This window comes from Papaver somniferum, chromosome 7 (genome assembly GCF_003573695.1).
Source record: "Papaver somniferum cultivar HN1 chromosome 7, ASM357369v1, whole genome shotgun sequence".
NCBI lineage: Eukaryota > Viridiplantae > Streptophyta > Magnoliopsida > Ranunculales > Papaveraceae > Papaver > Papaver somniferum.
Window position 1 is genome coordinate 263509799 of NC_039364.1, and position 20203 is coordinate 263530001.

Consider the following 20203-nt stretch of genomic DNA (forward strand, 5'->3'; position numbering starts at 1 on the left):
TAAATGGAGATACAAAAAGGGAACACAGTCAGACAGAAACTTAACCTTCGAGGAACTAATAGGTAAACAACATCTGCAATTTTTACTTGCCTTATTGTTAACAATTTTCATTTGGAATTGCACAGCTCCAGGTAGCCCTGTGAATCTTCGAGGAATAGCACCAGATACTTAGCATTGCTACGGAAGCACAGATTGCAGCATATAAGCCATATTTCTTCATTACTGATGACCCCGAAAATCAAAAAAAAAAAAAAGTAAAATAAGGTGAGATAAACAGAGATTTTCATGAGAAAATACTAGTAAAAGTGTTTGTATCTCACCTTTCATTCATGATGCCCAAACTTTGTTTGTGGTAGTGCAGATTACAGTATTAGGTAACCCTGCACCTAATGGTGCTTGTCAAGCAAGAGATTGGCCTGAATTTGCACCAACAACACTACCAAAGAAGACCTTTCCCACAAGTGCTAGATCATATTCACCCTTTCAACAACACCTGCAAATTGCTCTCCCTCTCCAAACACCTCTTCACCACCACCAGTTCACTCCATACAACCTCCACCACCCCCAACGAGCTGGTTACCATCACCACCAATGCTTCATCAAACTAATTGATTCCCTCTCCAAGCATCCAGTCACCAGCACCAGTTCAGTCCACACAACCTCCACCACCACCAACGATCTAATTACCATCAGCACCAAAAATTATTCATACAAAACCAAAAATTATCAATTCAAGCCTACTAAACTAAAAAATCAAACCTAATATCAGAATCATAAATACCACGTAGCTCATACAATTTTGTTTTACAAACCCAAAATCCAACATCATAATCTTTTAAGAATACCCAATTTTGTTTAACAAATTTTTTTTGAGGACTTCTAATTGCTTCATTAACACAAGAGTAACACCAAATGACATCAAATAATTTCATTAACATCAAATCGATTTGATACAAGTAAAAGTGAGGCAGAAGTTATACCTGAAGGCTGGAAATCTTCAAAGATGTTAAATGTTCTTCTAGCAATTGCTACAATAAATCGATGAGTGATAATTAAAACCCTGTCAACCAAAATCAAACCCGATGAAAAATAGGGAAAAACCCAACTTTTACCTGACAAAGTTTGTAGAAAATCAAACCCCTAACAAGCACGAAAAGGAAATTGTGAAAATAAAATGGGATTCTTTCGAACATGAAATTGATTCAAGAACAATAGAAAATGGGTTTATTTTGAAGGTAAGGGTTTCAAAGAAATGATTTTAGAAGAAGGAATTTTAATGGTTGAGTTTTTCTTTCTGGTTCGTAGTGGTAGCTTTTAGGTTCATGAAGGTCGATTGGTTAAGGTAATTAGCCATTGGATCTGGAGAGATGAAGAAGGTTACAAGAAGAAAATTGGTTTTCTTTCTGGTTCTTAATAGAAGGATGAAGATGAGGAGATATGACAAAGTTGGGATTTCATCTGGAGAGGAGAACGATAGAATGAAAGGAAAGAAAATAAAATTAGAACCTTTGAGATTTTGATACTGATTTAGCAAACAAGGTGACAGCTAGTGCTAGGAGGAAAAGGAGTGCCAAAGATAATTCAAGTGCACACCAAAGCTTATAAGAACAAAGCAGTCAACAAGGAGCAACCAAGTGCTGAACAAAGTGTAGAACAACAAGGCAGTGAACAAGGGGTGCAACCAAGTGTTGAACAAGCCGCTCAACAAAGTGCAGAACCAACTGCTCCACAAGTTACACCCCACCATGAAATTGAACCAGTTAATCCAGTGCCAAGAGTAGAAGAAGAAGGACAACCAAGTGGTACCCAAAAAGCCAAAAAACGAAAAGATGGTGTAAAGAAGGATATTGCTAAGAAAACATCACATCTTGTCCCTCAGCACTTGAAGAAGAAGGGTATTCCAGCAGGCACAATCCTTGGGCTACCAGCGGATGGAGGAAAATTGCTATTTGGATACAAAGACTCATGGGCCAGAGAAATATACGAAACCGAGGTAATAAAATTACTATTTTTTATTAATGTATTGTCTATGTGTTATATCGTAATATTTGTATTAAGGATTTTTTTATGTACTTTAATAGGATCATCAAGATGCGGTCCGTCTACTCAAACCTACCGCCACACCAACAAAAATGCTTGCGTGGCCTTTATCCGGTGAATGTGAAAGGTTCAAGTCAATTGTTGCCAACTCGGGGTTAGCTAATGCCGCCGAGAATTCATTGTTGGAACATGATCGTGTGGCCATATCAGCGTTCGTGGAGAGAATGTATCCTGAGACCGATACTTTCCATATGCCGTTTGGGGAGATGACGATTACCCCGGATGATGTTGTGCAGATTCTTAACCTTCCCGACCAAGGCACAGCTGTGAAGTTTAACTACACAAAGCAGTTAAGTTGGGCACAACTTTATGCTCTAACTAAAAAGTGCTTAGGTTGGGATGAAGAGACAACAACAGCAGAGTTTAGGAGGCATGCAAGTTACAGAACAAGACAGATCAACATTACAGCTTTGATGAATATGTTCTGAGGCACCTTGGAGAAGGAAAAGAATGAAACGTTAACTGATGAGCAAGTGAACCACGCTGCCACCGCATATCTCCTTTGTGTATTGGGATGTGTCATATTCCCCAATACTTCTAGCAACCGGATCGACGCCAACCTTATACAACTTTTGGATCCTCTCCATGAAGTCGGTGACTATTCTTGGGGCACGGCATGCCTAGCATTCTTGATGAAGAGTTGAGAAAGGCTTCGAGGCTAGGAACCTGCCAAGTTGCCGGGAACGTGGCTCTATAACAGGTTTTTTCTTTAACTCTATAACTCACTCTATAGTTATTCGGTAGACAATACATATGATGCATATTCATAACTCCAAATGACGCATATTCAGTAGGAAATGATCCATCTCTTTTTCCGAATGTTGGTTATTCGGTGGCTAGGTACTTATTTTTGTTTCCGATTATATATATTCAGAAATATTCTTTTGATATTAGAACCGAATATACAGGCCAGAAAAACTATAGGTTACTGAACTCCAAATGACGCATATTCGGTTGGAAATGATCCATCTCTGTTTCCGAATGTTGGTTTTTCGGTGGATAGGTACTTATTTTATTTTCCGATTATATATAATCGGAAATATTCATTTGATATTAGAACCGAATATACAAGCCAGAAAAACTATAGGTTATTGAACTCCAAATGACGCATATTCCGTAGGAAATGATCCATCTTTTTTTCCGAATGTTGGTTATTCGGTGGATAGGTACTCAGTTTTATTTCCGATTATATATAATCGGAAATAATGTTTGGAAATTACTACCGAATATACACAATCTATTTACTAAAACTTGGTTTCTTATGTATATAGGCATGGATCTATGACCACTTCCCTATCCTGAAGTTGGCCGGAGAGGACCCGGGGTGGTGCAAAGGTACTCCTAGAGGAACAAAGTATACATTTGAAGACAACCGTTCTAGGACAAAAGAGCAGCAGTTGATTCGCATGAGGGAGATTTTGGACCAATTGAAAGCCTCGGACGTATGCTTTGATCCATACAAGGAAGATCGAGCCAGTGGGCATATAAATGGTCGGTCGGACTTGTCCCTTTATTTTGGACCATTGTGGCACCCCACAAGATATGTGATGTATAACCCCTCTAGAGTGATGCGACAACACGGGTATATACAACATCAACCTGTGGAGAAAATGGGGGATTACTACAAATTGGAGTTGGAGTTGTGCTCTTCTAGTGGTGATAATCTCACGATTGTTCACACAGGCCCACCTACTGTTCTTGATAACTGGGATAAGAGGAATGACTTCATTATCGACACTGGTAGACGAACCACCCGAGGTGATGAAAATTCTCCAGACTATATGAGTTGGTATAACAAGGTATCACATCCTTTGGTTATCCGTGAAATCAAATCCAACACTACTGCGGCGGGTTCAAGTTATAATTGTATCATCAAAGACAAACCAGCTGGTTATGATAGACTGGTGCGTGTTCTTATATTTTTGTTCATTTTATATTATTCCTATAAATCTTAGGTAATTATCGTTTGATGTTATGTCATTACGTATAAAAAACAGGTGAAAAGGTTCAAGCGTGTTTCCAAAATGTTAACTGCATGCCTGAAGAGCGGAGATCCCATGCCAGTTGAGAAGATCAAAGAGGCTAGAGATCTAGTTGATAATATGGATAACGAAGATTATGCTGCCCAGTTTGGGGAGAAAGTCACGAAGAGGCATCCGCCCAAGGTGGCAGTATCAAAGACGGGTAAAAGAACTCGAGCTTCATCGAGCGCTGAAGTTGCTCCAACTGAAGGTGCTCAAACCCGTGGTCGTGCAGGACTGGGAGGTAGTCACGGTCGTAAAGTAAATAAGAGCAGATAAATGACAATGATTTGTGTTGTACATTCGGAAGTTTGGGTAACTAAGTTAGACAAGTTCAAATGACAGTGATTTGTGTGGTACATTTGGAAATTTTGGTAACTAAGTTAACTTCCGATTATTTCAAGTTCAAAATTTTAAAAGTATCAGTTTATCCCAAATTCTGATTTTTGGGCCATCGTACATTCGGGACTTTACAAAAAAAATTTATCCTCCGAATATTACAAGTTCAAAACAAACCATGCCATGGCTCTAGGTGGTTCCAAGGACCAATATAGAAGGTTAGACAGACCATATTCGGAAGTTTTGGTAACTAAGTTAACTTCCGATTATTTCAAGTTCAAAATTTGAAAAGTATCAGTTTTTCCCAAATTCTGATTTTTGGCCATGGTACATTCGGGACTTTACAAAAAAAAATTATCCTCTGAATATTACAAGTTCAAAACAAACCATGTCATGGCTCTAGGTGGTTCCAAGGGCCAATATATAAGGTTAGACATCCCATATTCGGAAGTTTTGGTAACTAAGTTAACTTCCGATTATTTCAAGTTCAAAATTTGAAAAGTATCAGTTTTTCCCAAATTCTGATTTTTGGGTCATCGTACATTCGGGACTTTACAAAAAAAAATTATCCTCCGAATATTACAAGTTCAAAGCAAACCATGCCATGGCTCTAGGTGGTTCCAAGGGCCAATATAGAAGGTTATACATCCCATATTCAGAAGTTTTGGTAACTAAGTTAACTTCCGATTATTTCAAGTTCAAAATTTTAAAAGTATCAGTTTTTCCCAAATTCTGATTTTTGGGCCATCGTACATTCGGGACTTTACAAAAAAAAATTATCCTCCGAATATTACAAGTTCAAAACAAACCATTCCATGGCTCTAGGTGGTTCCAAGGGCCAATATAGAAGGTTAGACAGCCCATATTCGGAAGTTTTGGTAACTAAGTTAACTTCCGATTATTTTAAGTTCAAAATTTGAAAAGTATCAGTTTTTCCCAAATTCTGATTTTTGGGCCATCGTACATTCGGGACTTTACAAAAAAAATTTATCCTCCGAATATTACAAGTTCAAAAAAAACCATGCCATGGCTCTAGGTGGTTCCAAGGGCCAATATAGAAGGTTAGACAGCCCATATTCAGAAGTTTTGGTAACTAAGTTAACTTCCGATTATTTCAAGTTCAAAATTTGAAAAGTATCAGTTTTTCCCAAATTCTGATTTTTGGGCCATCGTACATTCGGGACTTTACAAAAAAAAATTATCCTCCGAATAATATAGTCGTGTTTAGAAATACCAACCTAATCGGTAGATAAAAATTTAAGTTCGCTACCGAATGTATTATTCTGAGGGAATACGTGTATCGTTAGCAACCGATTATAGTGCATCATTGATACGAAACCTCAACGGCCATATTTTCAAAAATTAGAGTCGTTGGTACTCTAATCTATATAAGGAGGGTAACCCCTCTCAGTTATTATTGAGTAAAAAATCAGAATGAAAAACCTTTTCAATTGCAAGTCCATCATCAATCGACAACATACTTCGAAGATGCAAGCGAACAACTACATCAATTGCAGCAATGGAAGAAGAAATACAAAAAAGGAACAAACAACCCAAAAAAATTAAACCATCATTAGTGGCAACGAAGGAGGAGGAAGAGGAAATCAAGGCTAAGAAGTGAGGTGAAGAACAATTCCATCATAGAGAAAGCTTAAAACAAGTTGAGGAAGAGACCGAATGGATAAAAAATTATTACATTGTGAAAGATCTACCCAAAGAACAGCAAGACTATCGTATATTTTGGATTAACTTTTCATTGGGTCCTTTTGTTGGTAAGTACAAGAAGCCACGCCACAATTATGAACCATCCCATGTTTCTTCAAGGGTGCACCATGTTATAAAATTGTGCACCGAGTACAACCGTATTCTTGCTAGGCACAGAGACGATAGGTTTGCGGCACAAGATGCTTATTCCAAGTGGAGAGGAGAGTCGTTTCTACATTTCGAAGCCGCGTTGATTGTTGCATCTCGGACTGGGAAAAAAGAATAACATGTGATGTTTGAGTGTTGTAAATTCAAATTTTTAATATTAATCGGCGGTTTGATAAAATATGGAATTCCCGAATATGATTAATCGGATTGAAGTGTTATAATACTGTTGTTCCGATTACATAGTTTCAAAAAAAATTATAGCCGTGCCTCGAAATACCCACCAAATCGGTAGATAGATATTTAAGAGTTCTACCGATTATAATATTCAGAATCAAAACGTGTATCATTACCAACCGATTATAATATTCAGAATCAAAACGTGTATCAAAGAGCCCGATTCCTACATTCGGGAGACAACATTGTATTTTTTGCGACCGATTAAATCATATATATTCACAAAAAAGTTTCCAAAAAACTTGTACAAATTATTTGTTCGAAAAAAAAACGATCAAACATCGTCATCATCCGAGGGGATCAATTCGAGTAACTCAGCGGGAAAGTTGTGGTCCATAACGCGATCCCAATCAACCATGTTGGACTCATATTGTTTCACCCAATCCTTGCAATGGTTCATCGGGAAGTAATCGTGCCACTTACTCAACGGAGGTAACGGACAATCTTTCTTTACTCTTAAACCGATAAAATGCATTTCATTCACAAATGCCATTACGATTCTTCTATCTTTAACCGACTCGTCGCAAGACGTTCTTGTGGGTGCAAACGTCATGCTAAGTCCATACATAGGAGGAACAAAGAAATGTACCACGCAATTCAAAACGTCTGCTAGGAGATATCCAAATTTAGGCATTGTCATCCAATACTTGGATCCGATTGTCTTCAATCCCTTTCGGCACTTCACACGCGCAACTAAGTCTTTGAAATCTTGTTCTTTGTCGTATCTATCTCCTCGCCTCATCATCTCCATATAAAAACCCTTGTCCTTCACTAGTTGTACCGCCATCTTATTTCTTAAATATTGGCATTGGGTGACATCTTCGATATCCGCCTCTCTAAAGTAACCCATTTGTTCCGTAGCAACGTGAAACCCACAATTTCCATCCCCATCAACCTCGTCGGTCGACAAAACAAATGGAATGATAAGTGGAGGGAGTTGTTCCAAATACTCTTTGTATATTGCATATGTGGATCGATTTGGTCTTCCATTAAGATCTCTAGGGCAACGAAGAGTACCTTTGTCCTCTTTTATAGTAAGAATTTCCATTGATTGGGTTTGTTGCGAGGCGTTCATTTTCTCAACAACTTCTTCGACAACATTGGGTTGACTTACTTGAGAAGTCTCTGTAGAGATCTTTGGCCTTACTTGTCGGGTGGTTGGTCCACTTTGATCATTTCTTGGACGACCTCTTTTCTTAGGTTCCGGCTCATCTTCAAATTCGGCTTCCGAACGCTCGTGTCTAGACAATATTCTTTTATTAGAAAAATACTCCTTCAACTCTTTTCTTTGGATGGTCCTCGACACTTCGATGTTCGGCCTACCGGTGTTCTTTTGCTTAATAGGTTCATCAACCTCCCTTAAACAAGGGTGAAGGGCTTCCTCCAAATTATGCATCAATATTTGCTTTTTGGTGCCGTTTGATGTAGCGTAACGCTCGGCTATTCGTGCACACAATTCCGACTCCAAGAAAGATGGACCATCAACTACCGGGGTGTTCGGAGTGAAATTTAATTGCTTCCAAAATGGGTGAATATCATCGATGTCAATCACTTCAACATACCTACCCAACTTATGACGACACGGGAGTCCAATACCTATCATATCCTTTCAAACACAAACCGTATTCTCACCATCATAAGTTTTATATAACTTCAATTGTTTCATCATGCGATTTATTGCCCACCTTGAAACTTTATGAACAACTCCCCTTAGAAGCAATTTTTCCTTAATATGTTCCATCGGGAATTGGTGTACACTAAATTGCATACATTTCCTAATCTTTACGAGATCACGATTGGTGAATTCATGGATTGCTTCTTGGATCGACACAACTCCATTTTGACTACCAATTAGTATTTTCTTTAGTCGACCATGAGACCCCTCCGCAATGCTTGTCGCCTCGTTCTTGAAGTTACGATATTCATATGTCCATGCAAACACAAACCTCTCCTTAATCGTTAACCATTGTTTTTTACAATACTCAACCGGTTTTGGGTAGTCCGTGCCGTATTCATCCTCAAATTTCTTCAAGTTACATTCGTAAATTTCCTCGGTCATCGACCAAACGATTTTGTCATGCTTTCATGAACATTTTCCAAATAATTCCATCCTCCTTCCACTTTTCTTCAAATACCTATCCTCTTCCTTACGTTCTTCCACGGTTAATTTACTAATGCGCTCATCCTCTTCCTTTGACCTCTTGGTACCCTTCCTTGGTCTTTTAGCTTGGAAATGATGATGGCAATTGGTTTTGAGATTGCATTGAATGTGCCACGTACATTGCAAGTTTTGGGCTTCCGGAAACACTACCGCTATTGCATGCATTAAGGCTTGATCGTTATCCGTTACAATAACCCTTGGAAAATTATCACCGTTATAAATGGACCTCAACGTCTCCAACATCCAAATGAAACTCACATTGTTCTCATGATCCATTAAACCCCATGCAATCGTAAACGTGTTTTTGTCCGAAGTATGGCAAGCAATGTTCAACAACGGCATGTTATACTTGTTTGTCTTATAAGTAGCATCTATCAACAAAATTTGATGAAAGCATTGAGCCAATTGGATCATTTCGGGATGTGCCAAGAAAATACGAACCACTATACCATCCTTTTCTTCCCTTCTCAAGGTGTAGCCGTGTAACTCCGCTAACCACTCCGATTGTTGCATGACCGTTCTACCATCCCATTCAGTCCTTTTGATCGTAGCTAGGGCCGACTTAATTGTAGACAAAGAAGACAAGTTGTCGGGGTCGTCCTCCTTTATTTTACTTAAGATCGCACTCGCTTTTTGGATCCGCATAGACCTCACCGTCTGCATTTGATGTGGTTTTAACTTGGCAACCATTACATGTCCAATTAAATCCAACGGATCATCATGGTTGTGACAACCGTTATCAACTTTATACATTTTATACTCTTTACCTTTAATACCATCGGGCTTATAGAAGACAATCTTAAATGGGGATCCTATCTTCTTGGTATTGCTTCGGTATTTCCTATTCGTCTTCTGTACGTACTTACTATTCTTTCCCTCGTGACTCTTTCGCGTCCCACCTCGCTCACGAATCATTTCAAATCGAGTGTCACTAACATGATTATTTTGAACTACCACGCACATGTTATCTTTTTCCTTGTTCATAAGCCATTCCTTTGCCTCCTTCTTACTTCCAAATGTCTAAACGTGCATAAAACAAAAAAAATCTAATAAGCATAACCATTTAACATATAAATTTTGAAAGAAAAAAAAGAAGTAGTAATGAGTATACCAAATCGTTTGCATAGTATATGGAAGTGTCGGGCCTCAAATAGAAATCATCAACAAACTCTTCAACGGCCTGCATATGAAAGCAACAAATTATTATACAATAATCGGAGGTAACTAAATAAGTCAAACTGACGAATATACTATATTCGGAATCCTATCGGTTACACAAAACACCCAATTTATGCAAATGAATGTACACAGTTTACTGAGTGCAAAAAAATGATATAATCGGAAGCTAAAATATATAGTAAAACAGCCGAATATAAATAACCGAGAGATAACTTTAATCGATAAACATCCGATTTACAAGTTTTCGGAAATTTTATTTTGAGGCCACTGTTATATTCGGCAGTCAAATAATGTTAAACTATTACCGATTGTAAAGGATAAGAATACTGAGTTTTGAAATTTTTTGAGGAATTCGTTTTTGGGGCCATTCGGGGGTAAGTAACTCTACATAACTACCGAATGTAAATTTTTTGGAAAACCAGTTTGGGGTTTTTTCTCATATTCGGCAGTAAACTACTATCTTGGAACTACCGAATATACATATTTGGTACTCAGTGTGTTATATTCGTAAGTTTATTCGAGAAATTATCTACCGAATCTGGGTAAATCATGGCATTCAATGCATGCAATAATCGGTTTTTCTTGTTTACAAAAGCACACAAACGCATGCAAATCGAGTATTTGAGTTTCTTAACACAATACCTGTGTTTTACATGCATCGTTAGCTTTAATATCAGGCGATTCTCCATTTTCTTCCATGAAGGGTCGTCTAGGTTTTTCTCTCCATAAAAGTTTGGATCATTCAACATATACCCCAAATCGTCTTCTCTAAACGGTCGTGAACCCTCAACATTTTGTTCTTCGCCATGATTCTCACCTTCTTCTTCATATCCATCCATTTTTGTAGTGATAAAATGGGTTTTCTCTTTTTTCCTTCACCTTCTTCTCTATAACTCTAACAACTCAAAAATGAAAAAGAAATGGAAAAAATGAAACAGAAATCATTCTAATACTGCACCGACTACAATCGGAAGTCTGGGTAATATTTTGGCTTCCGATTGCAATCGGAGGATAACAATGTTATCATATCCTCCGAATATATAAGGGTAATTTCGCCATTACGAATTACGCGAGATAAGGGCTGGCTACATTTTCCCTTTGGGTGACCTTTTTTGTTTTATTGTTGGCCCCTAAATCCTTTTGAGTGGCCCCTAAAAACGCGAGGTAAAAAACAAGGTGAGAGAGAAGAAGAGAGACAAGGCTAACCCCTATGGGCTAGATTGGAGTGCTAGATTGGCCAAAAAATATTGCAAATCAAAAAATAAGTGTTGGAAAAAAGTTAACAGTGATAGTTGATAGTTCTCTCTCCTACCAGGTGCTCGCAGTCCAACTATCAACGAGATTGAAATGCTGAACCGTTCGGCGCTCAAAAAGTGGTCTAAACGCTGACCGTTCAGCGCTGGGAGAAACTTTTCTGATCTAACGGCTGAAATTTAAAGCGCCGAACCGTTCGGCTCTGTATGGTGGTCCCGCTGCTAATCTAGCTGCTAGATTAGTGAGCCCATAGGACTTAGAAGGTTGCCCATGCTGACGTGGATGGCCAATCTAGCAGCTAGATATTTGGCCCATAAGACTAAGCCTAATGAGCGGACAATAAAGATAAGATTATCAGGACACATGTCCCCATATTATGAAAGGTAAATAAAATAATATTATAGTTAAGTTACTACAAAAGTGTCGCGCCATATGTCAACCAAAGTCTTGGTATAATGACATCCTGACTTCACTCAAGGACACGTAAGTGAGTATCGTTGTCTAAGTCAACAAAAGTCATAACACAACGACATTTTGACTCTAGTCAATGAAACTTTTCGTGCGTTGTTAAATCGCGATATTTAGTTTGTGTCGTTAATGTCCCAGATAGACCATTTTCCACTAGTGAAAAAAGTACTAATATGTTCTAGAATTGTGAGGTTCACACGTGTGTGTGTATATATAGATTTTTGTTTGATACAGATATATATCTAGCTAATGGAAATTGCTAGTAATAGAACGAACTAGTATCTTTTTATATTACCTTATGAGATTTGTGCAAGGTTTTTATGTACCATAAATATACAGAAAATCATACATACAAAAGAAAATAAAATACTTGTTGTTGTAGGGCCTACGTTTTATGGGTGTGCGGCCCAACTAGAAGTCTAAGAGTTTCTGTTTACATGTATATAAAGGATACTTTACCTATGTAATAGGTTAATCAATAAAAATCCTTTTATTCTCTGCCTCTTCCTTTTTCCCCTATTATTCTACTACAAAACGTTATCATGCACGAAGCTATACCGCAGATCTAAATTGGATCCGTTGATTTTTTTTTTTTGCATGGTTACCAGGTATTTCTTTTGAACAAAGAAATTTCGTTTTTCATAGTATATAATAGAGTTCCACGAAAGCATGATTATAAAACGTATAGATTTCACCGTTAGAATTTCATGAAAATTTAGTATGTTCAACCAAATTAGTCTTTATTTACGCTTTGAAAATTTTGATCAAATCGGAATATGATGCAATCTCTAAATTCTTATTTTAGTAGAACTGTCTTCGTTTAGAAAATTCTAATTATAACAGCGTCAAAAAACCTAAGTTTTGTATAATTTAACCGTTGGATTATTCCGTAATTTGTATAAGTGGTATAATATTATCCTTATGGAGATACTTTAAAAGTTTCATAAAGATCCAACCATGGAAAGTACTCCAAAGTATCCTACTATGTCCACAGAAACGTGAATTGGAACAGTTATACGACGTCATAAATATATTTTTATCTAGCCGTTGGATGTCTTTGATATTTTGATATGTTTGTCAAAATATTGTGGTGAATCTACATTAAACATTTCATCATGATCGGACTATGATACATTTGTCTGTCGATCAGAACAGTTGAAAGAAGAAGTTTTTCAATTTTTAGGGTTAACGATATGTTTTGCGCTCATATGCTAATAGTTTCACACTTATTATCAATCTGCCTGAATATTTTATATATAATGTACCATGTATGTTTATATTCATTAAACATGACCTTGTTAACCCAATGGACCGGGTTTTGACCAAATAGTTGACCAGACTTTGGCTAAGCCAATTCGACTCTAATTTGACCTTTTAAATTCAAAAGTACTTGAGATATAAGAATCATTCATACATTATGATGAATAGTATATCATCTTCATGAACGGTAACACTCTAAATTAAATGAGATAGATTTTCTTTTGTTACGTAATAAGGTCACACCACTTATTACACGAAACTCTTAAGGAATTTAAATTAGTTGTTGAACAATTTCCTTATAATGTGACTACGATTATTGGATCATCGAGCGAAGCAATGCTCAAATTTTGTTTCCAAGATGGAACAAAGATTACAAGTCACAAAAGTTCTATATGTACCGAGAGCTAATCACCTTGTTAAATTCCAAAGAGACCCATGCAAGTGGATGTCATATGGAAACTCACAATGATGAGAATATAATTGATTGCATCTTTTATAGTCTCTAATATATTTGGAAGGAAATATATCTTAGAGAAACTAATGAGTCAATCTAGTGAAATGTAATTCACTATAGTATTTGGATTATTGAATCCATATCGTCTTTGACGATGAAATATTGGGAATTGACTCATACATACTTTGACATAACCATAAAGGAACTTTGGTTGTGACATGATATTTCGTTTTGAATAGACTCATACGTACATCATTGTGTTTGAGTGGACGAGACAACGGGAAAAATATTGACATAATGCGAAGTAACAACATATCTCTCAATAAGTGTTCTCTAAAGAATTGGATGCACAACTACCCTTCCCGTTATTCTTTATGTAAGAGAGCATATCATTTCACAAAGACTTCAGTAAAATAGGACCGAAACCATCCTAAGATGCAAATGGTAAACAATCCGTATTACAAAGGAAACGAGGTGATATTTAGAAAAATATCCATGCAGGATGCGGACCAATAAAGTGACATATGGCTCTCGTGGATTTTTTGACATTTGGACTAGTTATAGTTCCCAAGCAATGTTGAGTTTGGAAAACTACTAGCACACATTATACATGTAAGGACTCGTCACCCCTTGTAAATGATAGATAGTATACATCAAAAGGACTTGATGGTTATTGCATGTTTGTTAGGATCAATGTAGAGCATCCTATACCCTATGGTTTCGCAAAGGTTATCATCAAAGGTTACATATGGTGCCTAAGGCATGGTTATGCGTACAAACCTACCTTTAACTTCTTGGGGAATAAGCAATATTACATACATCTTCACTAATTCGTTTTAGACTCACAATTGGTCAACCATTCTTTGCGTACCAATTGGGGATTGGATATAAGCCTGACATTTTGTGTTCTTACATATTTTTGGTTGTACTATATATGTCCCCTTAGACTCCACATCATACTATGATGGGTCATTGAAATGATTAAGTGATTATGTTGGACAAGAATTTCCAACAATTATCCGCATTTTAAAACCTTTGGCAGGAGATCTCTAACCACTAGATTTGCGGGTTATCACTTTAATGAGACAGTCTTCCCATCGTTAGGGGGAGATAATAAAAAATATTTTCTAAGGGAACGATGGGAATTGTCGTGGTGTATTCCTACTGTGTCTCATATTTATACTCCACAAATGTAAATGTGAAGTGAAAGAATAATCGATTTTCAGAATTTACATTGATGTCGCTAAAGTGATGAGATCACACATACCAGCTGCAAACCTACCTGCAAGGTTACAAATTTCAATAAATGATATACACCATAGACTAAGGTGTTACCACTACACTTAGTGGAAGTGTGGTTGAGATCGTGGCTTCAGAAAGGAAGTTAGAGAGACCACTTGGTTCGATCAATCCTCACCTAGAAAAGAAGTAGGTGAGGAAGGAACAACTTACTTATATCATCAGAAATCATGTCATAAGATTGTCTCTGAATATATCCAAAGTGGATTATGAAAATGAGCACGAGTCAATGGAAGATCACGCGAGCATATTGATGATTAATTTCATATACACTTGCTTAAGGAAATAGAGCAAGATGAGATCGAACCCTGCTCTTTGTTTCTTAATGTCATTAGCCTATACAATCCAGGTAGAACTTGGCTCTTTGACAAATATACATGTATTTGGTATGGTAGTGCTAACCAACCAAGTGTAAAGCCTATTGGACATACATGATTAATTTGTCATAAAGCATAATGAGAAGAAAGAAGTCTTAAAGTATAAATATTCGCCTTGTGGCGCGTGGTTTCTCACAAAGCCCTGGAATTGTTTTGTAATGAAATTCATAGTGTTCGGCTACTCAATTAGCTTGGTAATTTCAAAAGGACTTGAAATGCAGTATATGTATGTGGTTGTTACATATATCTGACAAAATCAAGAGATAAAAGATATTTACAAAAGTACTTGATAGACTTTTATTACTCAAATCAAGTGACTCTAAACCACATAGTGCGTTTACATTTAGATAGAACGCTCACTTATAGATAGAAGCAATCAGGCGGATTGGTGGGCCCGGGAAAGCGTATAAAATTGAAGTGAAATGAAAACGGGCCTACAGTAATACCGCAAGTGCACGGTCGTCAGTTGTAGCTCGTGCAAGTACGGGTCGATCCACAGAGACTGGGGGTGTTTGGAGTTTCTAGCTATTTGGGCTCTAAATTGCTATTGGGCTTCTAATTGTACTTTGGGCTTAGTGGGTTTTTGTAACAATGAAATGGTTTTGGGCTCAGTGGGCTTTTGGATTGACTGTGAACTTATGGGCTTTTGGTCTTTTGATGTGAACTGGGCTTGGTAACAGTGAACTGGGCCTTAGGCCTTAACCTGAACTTTGAACCTGGGCTTTTAGCCTTTGGTTCTAAGCTAGCTGTTTGGAGCAGCAGCAGACAAGGCTGGGCTGGAGAAGAAGCAGCAGCAGCAGTGGTGGCTTCAGCAGCAGCAGTGGTGGCTTCAGAAGCAGCAGAAGCAGTGCACAGCAGCAGCAGAAGCAGTAACAAGTAGTAGCAGCTGGGGGAGAACAAGGCAGTGAATGCAGTAACAAGAACAGGAGAAACAACAGAGAAGAAAGAGCAAATAGTGGCAGTGAAACTGTGATATTTACAAAGCAATGAAGATGGTAGTGAAATAATGAGACAATGGATGATAAAACAATAAACACAAGAAAACAGATACAAATACAAAACACAAAACAGGTGACAGTGACAGTGGAGAGTGATAATGAAGAAAAGCAAAGGAAATGGTGAAAATGGCAGTGAGGATGGCAATGGAAATGAAGCAAAGAGAAAGACCAAGGCAGTGAAGTAAATGTGACAGTGAAGCAAAGGTAACAGTGGCAGTTAACAGGAAACAAAGCCAAATAAACCAAGGATGTTAGCCAAGGGCAGGGAGGAGTTTGCAGTTGTGGCTAAGCTAAGGCTTAGAATCCACCTTGTGTCCTAGCTAAACAATGCAAAAACTTAAGCATCCAACTAGAATGGGAAGAGAATCAGCTTGCTCACTGATTTGCCCCTATCATTGACTGTCTTTTGAAAGCACAGTCAATCACAGGCATATCAGAGCACCAACTTCTTCCCATTACTCAAGCAAAACAGGCCTTCCTAGCAATTCATCATTCATTAGTGCACTAAGGTTTCATCTGAGCCTCAGCAGTGAACTCGGAACATAATTAACACTACAATGGAACTAAACATGATCATTTAAACTACTAAACAGTGAATGAAAATTGCAAAAGAAGAACCCTAAAAATTAACAGTGAAATTAAATTAACATTGAGAATTAAATTAACCCAATTAGGGGGTTTCTCGGCTAACCAAGAACAACCTTTAACATCATATATCAGTTCCTATTTATAGTTTACAACAAAATCCAAAACCCTAATTCGAAACCCTAATTTTTTTGGGGAAAATCAAATTCTCTCACCCATGTGTAAATTGGCTTCGACCCATGCTTCTTGATGTCCCTTTGATGCTCTTCCTGCTCCAATTGATGTACTGCAACCCTAGCTCGAGTTGTTTCATCAACTCCACACCTAGGTCAGAGAGATGTGGGTTTGAAAAAGCAACTAGGCTAGAGGGTTGGAGAAAGTGATGGTGATTGAGGTGGTGTCGGGGTATGGAGATGGTTGTGAGGCAGAGGGTGTAGCTGGTGGAGGTGATGGAGTTGCAGAGCTGTGGAGCAGCTCTCTGCAGACGGAGTGGAGGAGAAGAACTCGATGTTTTTGGGAGAAGGGTGTGTTTGGCGATGGGTATAGGGTGTTCGATACTTGGGTGTTAGGCGGGTTCGGCGAGGTTTGATGATCTGCGACAAGGAGCGATGGATGGGAAGATGGTAGGTGTATCCAACGGCGATACAGAGGTAAGCGTGGAGCGACCGTCGGATGAAGGGATGTAGCAAAACGGACGACCCAAGATGGAGATGGGCGTTGCGATGTAAAGCGGGGGCTTCGGAGTTTGATGTGCGATGACGGAGCGACCGTAGGATGCTGAAATGCTTCGATCTGACGGCTGAAATCCGAGACGGGCTTGGATAGTGGAAATGTGTTTGAGTAAGGGTTTTGGGCCTTGGGTATGCCAAGCCCATATCTTCTTTAAGGACAATTCTTCTTCTTCAATCCCACTTCTAGCCTTTTGGTCTTGTGCACAACATTCTTCGCGGCTTCCTTGTGTAATTCCTCCCGGCTTTTCACTACTTTTCTGCTCTTTTCCGCTCTGCTATTCATCCAAACTTTATTTATTACCTAAAAATGCAAAATTAAGTAAGAAAAATATTTATTCTTGAAAACAATGAAAATACAGAATATGGGATAAAATGTAGAATTAATGCACAAAAGATGAGTTAAATGCCAAGAAAAATATATAGAAATATGCACTTTTTAGCACTCATCACGGATGTGATATACCCGTCTAAGTGGATATTTGATTTGGAGGAGATAGACAAGTAAGTTATTTTTCCTTGCGTATTCACAAGAAAGTTCCTGATTTGGAATTGTAGCTACCTATGTCGATGGTACAGACATGATGGTTACTCTTTGTGTAATAAGAGACCTTAAAAGCTATTAGAAATCCAAATTTGAGATTGAAAATCTGGGCAAAGCTCGACCAAATACTGAGCTTGTGGTATATCATTCCACCAGTTTGCATATGTCTAAAGTTGTCAGGAAATTTAATAAAGACATGCATCCTGATAGCACTCCCATGATTAGTCGAGGTTCAAATGTAAGTAAGTGACCATTTCGTCTAAAGGAAGATGACAAAGATGTGTTGGGGATGAAATTCACATATCTAAGTACAATATACACATTGTTGTACTTAGCATAGTAATATACTCGATTAAATATTACATCCTCATGGAACTTGTTAGCTAGATATAGCTCAGCGCCAACGCAACGTCATTGGAATGGTATAATAAATGTAATCGTGTACTTAAAAGTAACCATTGACATGAGTTTGTTTTATCCCAGCAAAGACATAAAAATGAATCCTAAAGGAACTGCAATCAAAATGTTGTTGATTATAAAGGAACAATAATCTCTTCTCCAACGAAAGTAATCAGGAAGATATGGTAAACTATTTTCTAAGTCATTACTGATATTCAGTTTTGAAAAGTACATGACTAAAGAAACTGTCTGGAACAACTCTGAAAATAATCAACGGGATATGCCGACATCAGGGGGAGGATCCAAGGATATGATGTGGACATATTTTACTTCGAAATTGAAGCTGTGTTGTACTCTTTTTCCCTTCGATCGAGAATAGTTTTTCCAAAAGGGTTTTGTTACTCGACAAGGTTTTTAGCAAGAAAACACTAAGTATGTTGAACATTGAAGACATAAAGATCGCGTTGATATTATTGAAAATATCTGAAACAAAGAAATGAAACGCGATATTCTCTTAAGCAACGTAACTTTCGAAATCAACAACATGTTCTTATAAACATTCAAGTCACCAAAGTAAAACGTGATAAACTCCTTTTGAATGCATTAGACTAACGAAAATTATTTTACATCAAGGGGAGCATCTAACTGTGTGTTGAACTATTTTCCTTCACCGAGGTTGCTTTTTCCCACAAGGTTTTGTTACTCGGCAAAATTTTTAATGAGACAACAACAAACACCGGGAATATAATTTTCCAACTAAGACTATTGCCTTTCCCACGAAGATTTTATGCCTTAAGAGTGGTGAAGCAACTAGTCAACTTCATCGGAGTAAAGTGATCATCTTCAACGGATCACCTTTACTTGCATCTATCACGTTGTACTCTTTTCCCTTTGTCAAGGTTTTATCCCGCTGAGTTTTCCTTGTCAAGGTTTTAATGAGGCAACATATTTGAGTCCATCTATGTTCTAAGTTTGCTTAATATTGTACTCTTTTGAAAATATTGTCCCTCTGGGTTTTCCTGAAGAAGTTTTAACGGGGAAATTAACTTAGACTCGTTGATCTTTGAAAATCGTGTTGCATGTGATGAACTACATGTAAAGTACGTGACAACATGTGAAGTAATACACGTGAAATGTTTTACCAAGGTTTTATCCAACTGGATTTTTCCTTGGCAAAGTTTCAATGAGGCGATTGATTTTGGCGCAAGTCATCAAGAAGAGGACGACATTTGAAGACCTACATTCGAAGAACTACACGTGAAGCACTACAAACGGAGTTCTATTAGACCACACAAGGGGAATTGTTGTAGAGCCTACAGCCCATGGGTGTGCGACCCAACTAGAAGTCTAAGGGTTTCTGTTTACATGTATATAAAGGATACTTTACCTATGTAATAGGCTAATCAATAGAAATCCTTCTCTTCTCCGGCTTTCCTTTTTTCCCTTATTATTCTACTAAAAAACTTGCAAATTATTTAATCTTTATTCTTTTTTTTTTTGCTACAAAATGTTTATTCTTATATTTAAGAAGATTCCTCTAGCAAGAAAAATTCTATTAACAAGATTCTTCGAACATGAGAAATTTTATATTAAGAAGACATTTCTAACATGATAATTTTTTATTTCTTAAAAATATTGGAGGACTCGTGTTATAGGATTTTCTTTTCTTCTTTTTAATTGGCAAAAGTAAAGTTTTATGAAGTGCTTATTAAAAATAAGCATAAAAGATGCAACCTAATTGCTAATAGACTTTGTTTAGTACAGACTACAGACACCTACGGCAAATATTAGAGGATTTCGAGGAAGAGGAAAAACATATGAACGGGGAAGGTCACAACCTTTGGACCCCCTAGTCCTAGCTTGGTTTCTTCCAACAACTAATAGTTCCTAAGTCTAGGAATTAAAGATATTATTGGGCAGCCAGCTGGGCC

The 20203-nt window shown here is 37.6% G+C and overlaps 1 long non-coding RNA gene across 1 annotated transcript; it reads right to left on the reverse strand.

The window, feature by feature from the left end:
• Window positions 1–90: 90 nt before the first annotated feature.
• Window positions 91–1551, reverse strand: LOC113300304. Its single transcript, XR_003335704.1, has 4 exons — window positions 1113–1551; window positions 981–1028; window positions 321–679; window positions 91–222 (listed from the first exon to the last, which is right to left on the reverse strand). It is a non-coding gene; the product is annotated as an uncharacterized LOC113300304 (long non-coding RNA).
• Between the last annotated feature and the right edge of the window lie 18652 nt (window positions 1552–20203).